General features: G+C 42.9%; 1 protein-coding gene across 3 annotated transcripts in view; it reads left to right on the top strand.

The window, feature by feature from the left end:
* The first annotated feature begins 771 nt into the window (after window positions 1-771).
* FAM168A (family with sequence similarity 168 member A) overlaps window positions 772-9,442 on the top strand; it is a 196,155-nt gene continuing 187,484 nt past the window's right edge. The window contains exon 1 of one of the 3 annotated variants that reach the window (XM_038005487.2): window positions 772-1,388. The gene's annotated coding sequence lies outside the window, so the exon portion shown is untranslated. The remainder of the gene's footprint in view (window positions 1,389-9,442) is intronic. The other 2 variants (XM_008020102.3, XM_008020103.3) reach the window with 2 other exon arrangements.

The raw sequence follows: 9,442 nt of genomic DNA, 5'->3' as shown, positions 1-9,442 counted from the left end.
ACCCTTTCCCCCAAGATAATCATTGCTAATATTTTGGCGAACCTCTTTCCTGAAATCTCTCCATGCTTATAGAATATTGTGTCAAACTTCACATAAATGTACCCGTGTAGACATGCCGTTCTGTAATCAGTTTTTTTTCCCTGAAGAATAAATTGTGAATAGCTTTTCATATCAATAGATTTATATCATCATTTTAAATGGCTCCTTAGTATTGCATTGTATGTATATGTCACGCCTTATTGAAGCAGCACCCTATTGATGAACATTTACTCCCCCCATAATTAACTACGTCATATAACAACTTTGTGCATTCATCTTTTCGGAATTGCTCGATTATTTTTTAAGGTAAATTCTTGAAAGTAATGGAGCTGGGTCAAGAAGTATGCGCTTTGTCGTTTGGATTCAAGTTGCCGAATCGTCCTCAAATTTGCAGGGAGACCAGCGAGGAAGCTCTGGCATTAGTTCTGGTGAAAGACAACTGAAACAGAGATGGCGAGGGAAGAACAGAATCACAGGTGATCTAGCCCATCAAGGCCCATCCTCGGTGGGCTGGCATATTCCTTCCCTTTGCCTCTCACTTCTTTTTCTTAACATGGAGGAAGAACCGAGAACTGCATCTCCCAGCATTTCGCAGGGACCACACTCCCTGGGAACTGTAGTGCCGGGTCTGAGAAGGGTCCGGAAGGAGAACGGGAAGCTGAGAGGCATGCTGGGAGGTGTAGTCGAGATAGAGAGAGAGAGAGAGAGAGCAAGAGCGAGAGAAAGCGCGAGCAAGAGAGAGAGAGAGCGAGAGAGAGAGAGAGAGAGAGAGTGTGTGTGTGTGTCTATGCAAAGAGGATGGAGACGTTGCGAGTACGGCCCCTTGGGGATGGGGCCTCGGGCGACCTGACTTTCCTCACAGGTGGTCTTTGAGTCTACAGAGTCTGCCAGCGGATGGTTGGCTTTATTCCATTGTGCGTGACCGGAGAGGGCGCGGCCCCTCTGCACCGGGCTGGCGGCGGGAGGCTCAGGCCGCGCGCGGGCTAAAGCAGGGCATGCCGGGAGTTGTGGTCCCGGCGCTCTGAGGCTGTGGGACGTGTCGCGGCGCCGCGCCGGCTCCTCCTTCCCTGCCCTTCTCAGCGGTCCTCCGCCTCCTCCCTCCGCCTCCTCCTCCCTCGCCCGCAGCCGAGCGTCCCCTCCCCCAACCCGTCGGGCTCCTCGGCGGCTACTGCAGAGGATTCAGAGCCGAGTCGCTGAGGAGGAGGAGGCTCCGGTCCCCGCGCGCCATCCGCCACCCTACTGGACACGGGCGAGGGAGCGAGAGCGTCGCCGCCGTAGCCTCCGGAGAAGACAAGGGCATCGCCGCCTCAGCCGCCGCCGCCGCCGTTTTCGCCTGCAGCTGCTCACCGGTGAGGAGACTCCCCCCGCCACCCGGTCCGCTGGTCCTGAGCCTGGGCCGGTGGCGCTGGCGAGAATGAGAGTGGGGGCTGCGGAGCCCCCGTGCAGGTGGTGGGGAGGGGGTTCAGGTCGCGATGGAACGGCGGGCTGGTGGGGGAGACTTGTCCAGGCGCTGGCTGGGGGTGGGGTGAGGGTGGGACCCAAGCAGGTTGGGGGGCGGGCGACCAGGGAGGAGGACTTTTGATGGAGAATAACACAACCTGGGACAGGAGAGTGGGGTGGGGGCGCCAGGTTGGAATTCGGGATGGTCTTGGGGCGAGGTGGAAGATGAGACTAGGGTGGGATGGCTTTTAATGGGGGAGGGGACTGAATGAGGGTGGTGATTTGGGTTTGGCCTGGAGCAGTTGACAGCTTGGGATCTGAGCTGGGGTGAGGGGTAGGGGAATGATTTCAACGGAGAGTGAGTGGCATGTACAGGGCTGGACAGGACCCTGCGGAGTGTTAATTCAGGAGGGTGGAATTTGGGGTGGACCTGGGGCAGGATGATGGAGGTGGCAGGAGTTGGGGGTGAGGGGCTTGGCATGGGTTGAGACCTGAGCTTGAAGTGGGTGTTTGTCATCTGGGGCTGGTGGAATTTGTGGAGACTTACGGAATAGCATGGGTTAGGATAGAGCAGAGGAGTGCAATTTGGGGGTTTCCTGGGGTGGGCTGATGGAGGTTGGAATAGGAGTTGGTGGAGGTGAAACATTCAGTGAGGGGAGTGTGATGGTGAGCTGGCAGGAAGGGGTCACATTGGAAGTCAGGCCCGAAATGGGAGGACAGGGATGGAAATAGAGTGTGGGGCACAGTGGGTTGGATTTAGGGTGATCTTACAATCACTGGAAAGGGCATGGTGGCTCCTTGGTTGCAGGGTCAAGGCAGAGGGCACATAAAACATCACTGGGCTGCATTCATTGAAAGGATAGCGGCAGGGGTGAGCAAAGTTGGGGGATGGTATCTTGAAGAAAATGTCCCTTGGCCAAGGTGGCAGAGGGAGTTTTGGAGAAGGACTTTCGGAGATGAGCTGGTAGGCCTGGGGAGGTGGTTGCTGATGGTGAGGTGGCACAGGGGAAATTTAAGGAATGGGAGACCTGGAGTTGTTGGTATGGATGGGGCAGAGAGGATGGAGAGGGACAGTGAGCTGTGCCGGAGAAGGGGGTGGAAATGGGTTGGATTATTTTGGAGATGAAGAATTGGGATGGCCTCCAAGAGACACATGAGGGTTAAGGGTTGGTATGCTTAAATGGACAGCTTTGGTGACTGTGGTTGGGGGAGAGGCAGTAAGCCTGTTAGAGGGGACTTTGCAGGGGACACAGAAGAGAACATCTCATTCTTAGGGGCCATTTTAATCTGTTCAGTTGATCTTTTTGTTTGTTTTATTTATATTAGTATAATTTGGAAGTCAAGTCAGCCCAAAGGGTAAAGTTGAAAGGGGATTTAGTTAAGGTAGAATTAAGGAGGGGAGGGTGTCTTCTGTTATTTGTATATCATAAAAAGTAAGTTGGGGGAAAAGGAGCATACTTCCAAACTAAAGGTGGGAGAAGATAAACTGGAATGTAATAGATATTTTTCTATATAATATTTCTGCCTTTTCCTTTCCCCTCTCCTCCTGGTGCATTTAAAAACTATACCTGGAATTTGAAATTTAAATAGATTTGATGAGCTTGAGATTGTTAAGGGTGCATTTCTTGCTTGAGAACTAATGAGTAAGCCTTAAAAATATGAGACTGAATTTATTTTGTAGGTAGGCAACATGCACATAGGCAAAAAGAGCTTGGGTCGTTTTTATCCCCTTTTTAAATTGATTGCTTGAAGACGCCATTTGTTAGTGTCCTGGTTTGCAAGGCAATTAGGCCCATCATTGTATTGCAGGCTAATAATCCTGAGATGAGTCTTGGCACCACTGCTTTATGTAAACAGAGAGAAGACAGGAAATATGGAAATGTCATAAATATTCATTGGTGAGATGGTTTGGTACTGATGGAGTTTTTCATATGATTGTCTTTTGACATTTATAAGATTGAAAATAATTGGACTCTATTTCTAAAGATTGAATTTTCTTCCAAAGGAATTCAGGTGATCAGAATTCTGTCAGATGTGAATAAATAAAGCATATTGAGTCATTTTTATTTTATTTTTTAGAGAATGATGTTGATGTAGGTACACTGTATTAACTACAGAAACAATATCTCCATCTATTCATCAGAAATTTGATTTAAACCTTAGTGATATGCTCATTCTTAGGGCAGAATGGTGATAATGGAAGGTACGCAGGAGTGTAAATGGAGGGAACATCATTAGAGAAACAGTTTTCTGGACCTAATTGCATTAACTGTTATAATATGTTAAACATAAAGTGGCTGTTGATTAGAGCTCAGACTGAAAAAAAAATGAGGAGGGATGTAAAGTAGTTAAAATTGGCACCATTGGGATTGAAATAATTCTTTTTATTTTTGTTTAAGCTTCAGAGTTTAACTCGCAAACAAACCATTTTCCTTGGCTTTCACAATTGAGCATATAAAAATACAATTTAGAATCTTTTTTTTTTTTTTAGCTCCAAAATGGGCAGAATGATGGAAAGTTGGACTTATCCTTTGAATTGAAAGTGTTTTGTAATGAGGAAGCTTTCTGTATTATAATAGAAATCAGGTTTGAGCAGTTACCTGTAATTCAATGAGACTGTAATCTAATGCAAGCATTTCCCTCATAACTTTACTCTGGGGTCTAGACGTTGTTTTTGCAGATCTGCGGGCTTGGTCTAGAGGCGGGATGTTTATATTAAAGCCCTAGCTTTTGAGAGCCCAACATGAAAAGTAATTGCCTGGAAGAAATGTGTTGGTGGATTTTTTTTTTCCACAGCCATGGTCACTTGTGTAGTAGTAATGTGTTTTTGTATCTTTACCTCATTTGGTCCTCCAGATATCTTGGTGAGAAGAGAGCAGATGGAGGTATTGGTAGACAGAAGCCTTGGTGGAATGAATAGCCTGTGAGTTTAGGAGTTGAGTCCTGGATTCAAATCCTGGTTCTACTACTTGAAAGCTGAGTGATTTCAATCAAGTTATTAAAAACCTTGATTTTTATCACCAAAGTGCTGACCAAAGTGCTGGCTCCCAGCACTTTGGGAGGCTGAGGTGGGCGGATCACTTGAGGTCAGGAGTTCGAGACCAGCCTGGCCAACATGGTGAAACCCCATCTCTACTGAAAATACAAAAATTAGCCAGGCATAGTAGGTGCCTGTAATCCCAGCTACTCGGGAGGCTGAGGTAGGAGAATTGCTAGAACTGGGGAGGTGGGCAGTGAGCCATGATCACACCATTGTACTCCAGCCTGGGCAACAAGAGTGAAACTCTGTCTTGAAAAAAACAAAACAAAAAAAACCTCTTTCATATTTAGTGGTAATGGCCGCAAAACATTGTGAACATAATTAATGCCACTGAATTGTACACTTAAATTTGGTTAAAAAGGTAAAAATACACAAGAAAACCTCAGAAACCAAAAAAACTGGCCAGGCACAGTGGTTCACGCCCATGATCCCAGACTTTGGGAGGCTGAGCTGGGCGGATTGCTTGAGCCTAGGAGTTCGAGACCGGTGAGGGCAACATAGGGAGACCCGTCTCTACAAAAAAAAAAATTAGCTGGGTGTGGTAGCCTACACCTGTAATCCCAGATACTCAGGAGGGAGGTGGGAGGATTGCTTGAGCCAGGGAGGTCAAGGCTGCAGTGAGCCATGATCATGCTGCTCTGCACTCCAGTCTGGATTACAGAGTGAGACCCTGTTACACAGTCAAACTTTCGTACTTCACAAGGCTGTCAAGGAGAACAAACCAGTTCATGTCCTGAAAACACTGAACATATATGAAATATCTGTTCACTATTTATTTAATGAATGTCTGCTAAGTGCCATGGGAAATAAAAATGAACAGAAAGTAGTTGTCAAGGAGCTTTTAGTGTCATGGGAAAGACAGACAAATTAAATATGGTGAGAAAAATGAGGCAAAATGAATGCTATGGTTAAATGTGGGTTTTGAAGTCTGCCTACCACTTAACTATTAGCTGTGTGACATTGGGCACAGTGGGCTCATCTGTAAAGTGGGGATAATAGAATTAATATCATGGGATTGTTTTGAGGATTAAATAAGATAATCAATGGAAAGTATTTAACACAGTATGTTTTTTAGTACACATTAAAAAAATATTAGTTGTTGCCTTTATTGTTAGAAAGATAGGCAGAGGCTAGAATGAATAGCCTTGTATGCCCTACCAATGAGTTCTTAGTATTGTGGTATATATTAATGAGGTATTATTTTGTATTATGATCTCATGCATTTTTGCATGTGTACAGTCTGGGAAGTTTAAATAGTTCTTTAAATACCAAAGTCCTAAACAGATGTTAGCTGTTAGCTTCCTCATTAATGAAATAAGAAGAAAAATTATGCTTTGAGAGGTTAAATGACTTGTTTAAGGTTACACAAGTCAGTGGAAAAGTCTGGGTTACAGCCCCCAAATTCTAATTTGTCAACCCCATTTATATCTTTTTTTAAATTGTAAAATATGTCATATGTATAAAAGTATATTTAACATAAACCCACAACTTAAAGAATAACAAATTGAAGACTTTTCTACTTGCTACCCAGCTTAACAAAAAGATTTCTAGTACCTTTAAAGCCTCTTGTGAGGTCCTACTTGATTGAGTCTCCTACCTTCTCTCTCCCTCAGAGGTAAACAGTTTGCTAAATTTTATGTGAATCATTTCTTTGCTTTTCTTCATACTTTTACCAAATATGTGCATATCCCTAAACCATATATTTTTTTACTTTGCAACTTTTTATAAATAGAATTATAGGATAACTATTGACTTGCTTTATTCTTATTTATTCTTATTTTTTAACTTTTAAAAAAGCTTTATTTCTTCCACCATTAAATAATGTATGCTCATGATAGAAACTAAAAATTACAAAAAGTAAAAAGAAGCAAAAGTATTGTTTTTAGTCCCATTACCCAGTAACACTTTCTGTTTGTTTGTTTTTTTGTAGAGACAAGGTCTCATTATGTTGTCCTGGTCAAGTGATCCTCCTGCCTCGGCCTCCCAAAGTGCTTACAAATGCAGACATGTGGCACCATGCCTGGCTGACAAATGCTTTTTGTAGAAAATATTTTGTGCCACATATGGCCTCTTGTTGTTCTTTCTCCTCCCTTCCACTCCCCTTCCCTTTTGTCTCCCCGTCTCCCTCCCTGTTCTTCTCTTTCCCCAAGCCCCTCCTCTTGCTTCTCCCCAGTCTTTCTTCTCCCTCCCCTTCTCATTTTCCTCCTTTTACGTGGTTTTAAGAATGTAAAAACTCACAGGCCATACAAAAATAGGCCATGGGCGGGCCATAGCTTGCCGACCCCTGGTATGTTAACAGAAATCAACTCAAAGTTGTAAAATATTGAAGAGCAAAGAGACTAAACCAAGTTCATATTTCTTGCTTTATTTTGTTAAATTTAGTTCCTTGGACAGTTATGCATATCTTTAGTGTTGAAAACAATGGTATAGAATTTTTTTGTCAAATTGTGTTTATCTGAAAGTTTAACATTTTATTAAATGAGCCATTATTTTCTGTATGAAGACACTGAGGAAACCTCAGTTTATAAAGTTCCAGCACAACTCCTCCTCCTGCCGTTTAGGCAGGTGTCTGGGTCCTTTCAGAGTATGCCTATTTTATGATGATACAGGTTGTGCTTTTTCTTAGATATAGACGTTTTGAAGGAACCCTGAGATGATATATTTTTCACAGTAAACTTCAATCCCTGGCTGACTTGAGATTATGATCTTGATTTGCCTTCTGATCGTGTCCCTCAAGCTTGATGATTTCTGCTAACTTGTATTTCTTTTCTAGCCTCTGTTTTATAATTTTTCTAAGTATTTTAGTTTTCTAATGTGTCTTCCTTTGTCTTTTCTTTTGTGTTGATAGCAAATGTCTCTATCAGTAAATAATAGCTATGCTACTTATACTTATGCAAGTATAATGGTACTATTTTATTTGATATATAGTTTTTAGCTTCGTCATGTGGCATTGTTTTCATTTTAAGGATGAAGAAATTAAGACTCTAAGAGGGTAGCTGGGTTCAGTGGCTCACACCTGTAATCCCAGCACGTTGGGAGGCCAAGGTGGAAGGATCGCTTGAGCCCAGGAGTTCAAGACCGATCTGACCAACATAGTGAGATCCAGTCTCTAGCTGGATGTGGTGGCATGCACCTGTGTTCCTAGCTATTTTGGAGGCTGAGGTGGGAGGATCACTTGAGCCCAGGAATTTGAGGCTACAGTGAGCTATGGTCACACCACTGCTCTCTAGCATGGGCAAGACTATGTTTCAATAAATAAATGAATAAAAAGATTCGAAAGGGTAATTTGTCTTAGGCCTTAAGACAAGTAGGAAATTAGTAGGGAAAGACAAAAGGTACCTAACATTTGAGTATCTATGGCAGGCAGTATGCTGGGTGCTTTCTTTTCCTTATAGATAAAATTTAATCCTCACATTTCTACTGTATAAGGAATTGTGACCATTTCACAGAAGAAGAAATGGAAGCAACTGAGGCATATAATGATTAACTAGTTTGCATTTATTTACATAGCTAGTAAGAGAAGAAAAGCTCATATTTAAAAACCTGATCTGCCTGGCTCCAGAGCCATTGTTCTTTTTGTTGTACTGCATATAAATCTTCCTGGTTTTAAGCTGTTAAATCAGTAGTCTTCTTTTTTTTTTTTTTTTTTTTTGAGACAGAGTCTCGCTTTGTCTCCCAGCCTGGAGTGCAGTGGTGCGATCTCCGCTCACTGCAACCCCTCTTCCTCCCAGGTTCAAGCGATTCTCCTGCCTTATCCTCTTGAGTAGCTAGGACCACAGGCGCGTGCCACCATGCCTGGCTAATTGTTTGTATTTTTGGTAGAGATGGGATTTCACCATGTTGGCCAGGCTGGTCTCGAACCCCTGACCTCAGATGATCTGCCTGCCTCGGCTTCCCAAAGTGCTGGGATTACAAGCATGAGCCTGCGCCCAGCCTAAATCAGTAGTCTTCAACCTTCTTAGGGTAGTATCTGGCTACTCTTTAGAATCACCTGAGGATCTGTTTAAAAAAAAGACGTGTCAGTTCTACTCTGGACCAGTGTGAACAAAACTTCTGTAGGTGAACATAAGGCAGATGTGTGTATATTTATATAGAAAATATAAATTAAAAATAAATTATATTTAGGTACATAGAAAAAAATGCACAAAATGTATAACCAGCATTCGGATCAAGAAAGGGAACATTATTCCCTCCTCCAAGGAAACCAACAACTTCCAGTACTGTAGATTATTTTCACCTGTGTATGACATTTCATAGGTATGACTGGCTTTTCCTATATAACATACTTGTGAGATTCATTTACGTTCTCGTATGTAGGTATAGTGTGTTCTTGCTTATTGCTATGTAACAACAGTTCTCAAACATTTTGGTGTCTTCATATTCATATTTATTGATGACTCCAAAGAACTTTTGCTTGCAGTAGCGCAGTCATGGCTCACTGCAGTCTTGACCTACTAGGCTGAAGCAACCCTTCAACCTCAGCCTCCTAAGTAGCTGGGACTACAGGCATGTGCCACTATGCCTAGTTATTTTAAAATTTTTTTGTAGAGACAGGATCTTGCTCTGTTGCCCTGGCTGGTCTCGAACTCCTTGGCTCAAGCAATTCTTCTGCCTCAGCCTCCCAAAGTACTGGGATTACAGGTGTGAGCTACTGCCCTCAGCTGTGTTAGCATATTCTAATGAAAATAAGTATATTATTCTAAATGAAAAAAATTAGAATAATATTTTACATTTTTAAAAATCTCTGGTATCTTATTGAATCTGCCTCTGCATTCAATCTGTTGCAGTTTGTTGTTTTGCATGGAATATAAAGAAAATTCAGTCCTGCATAGATAGTTAATTGGAAAAAGGAGGGATTTTTTTTTTTTTCTTTTAAGAGAGTTTTGCTCTTGTTGCCTAGGCTGGAGTGCAATGGCACAATCT

Source organism: Chlorocebus sabaeus, chromosome 1, assembly GCF_047675955.1.
Source record: "Chlorocebus sabaeus isolate Y175 chromosome 1, mChlSab1.0.hap1, whole genome shotgun sequence".
NCBI classification, from domain to species: domain Eukaryota; kingdom Metazoa; phylum Chordata; class Mammalia; order Primates; family Cercopithecidae; genus Chlorocebus; species Chlorocebus sabaeus.
Note: the sequence above shows the minus strand (reverse complement) of the source record. Positions and strands in the feature narration are given on the sequence as shown.